Source organism: Microcebus murinus, chromosome 1, assembly GCF_040939455.1.
Source record: "Microcebus murinus isolate Inina chromosome 1, M.murinus_Inina_mat1.0, whole genome shotgun sequence".
NCBI classification, from domain to species: Eukaryota; Metazoa; Chordata; class Mammalia; order Primates; family Cheirogaleidae; genus Microcebus; species Microcebus murinus.
In genome coordinates, this window is record NC_134104.1 from 98,788,965 (window position 1) to 98,790,443 (window position 1,479).

Here is a 1,479-nt window from a genome sequence, read left to right on the forward strand (position 1 = left end):
TACATTAAGGGAGCAAAGGACCAGTGCCTAGGTGTCTACAGCTAGGTGATCTGAAGTAGTAGGTGCCAGAATGATCCAGATGATTATTACTCTACCCATCTAGGTCAATGGATTTGTCTTTAAAGGCTCACAACTGATGTCAAAATACCACATAGTTACCCAGTGGAGCAGAAGGGACAACTAACTGATCAAAGCTGATTACTGAAGTGATTTTTTTTTCTAACAATGTCAATAGTACCTCAGAGATTTTAGCTCTGTGCCCTGCTTGTAGAGTCGCTCTCTATCACATTCCACTCCTATCAACTTCACAGCACTTATGACCCTTCAGAAATGATCCTGCCTACTTGTGTCTCCTCCTAAGCTCATGAATCTTACAGGGTCCTATCTTGTTCAGTGATCTGTCCCTGGTGCCTCTAACAGTGCTTTGCATGGTTGAATGAGTCAAATATATGCTCCCACAGACTGGTGTTCGTACCCAGGGCTGGTCATGTTAGCTCATCTATCAACCCTTGGGGACATTTCACCATGAGTGACATCTTGTGGGAGTGTTATCTTGTTTGCATAATAGTCTTATGTAACCTCTGTTTTCCTTGCAGAAATTTAAGAATTTCTCCTCCAAAGAGTTTGTCTCCACTAGCCAGATAACCTATTAACCACAAAAAGGATACATTTTTTATTATTCTTTATAAAAGAAAAATCTAGAGGGCACCTCCTTACCCTAGTGATCATTACTATGGGGACAACTGATTTTATGTGTTTAACATTTAATATTATGCTTTCCCTGATGGGAAACAATACAAAGAGCACTTTGTAGCCTATGAAGGATTCTGGCCTTTCAATCATGTCTCTATACTTCCACAGGAACTTTGAGAGCTAAAAGAAAAGTTAACACCGGTAAGACAAAAAACTAAGATAATTAAACATCAAAAAGTTAATGTCATGAAAACAAAAAGGGGGGGGGCCTGTTCTATATTTAAAAAGACAACAAATGCAATGCATGAATCTTGATCATTTTTCTACAAAACCAATATATAAGACTTTTTTTTGACGATTTGGGAAATTTGAATATGGACTAAATATTAGGCGACGTCTTCATATTAAGTTTCTTAGGTGTGATAATGGTATTGTGATGTGCAGAAGAATACCTTTAGTCTTAGGAAATGCAGACTGAAGTATGTAGGAGAGGGAAAGCAATCATGGCAAACAGTAAACAGTGGTTTAATCTCGAAGATGTGTACAGTATACGGGTGTTCACTGAAATTTTTGAACTTTGCAAGTGGTGATGCTGGGGCCAACCTGTTTACAGTCCCACGGCCAAGTGACCAGCATGGGGAATAGTTTTCAGATGGCAGTATTCCAAGAGTACTGATAGAGGAGTGGAAGTATTGTTTCTGACTAACTGCACCACCTCCACCCAAAGACCAGTACAACCAGAAGCCACACACCACCACCCAGCTCCCGCGCCTAAAAGCCACTGCA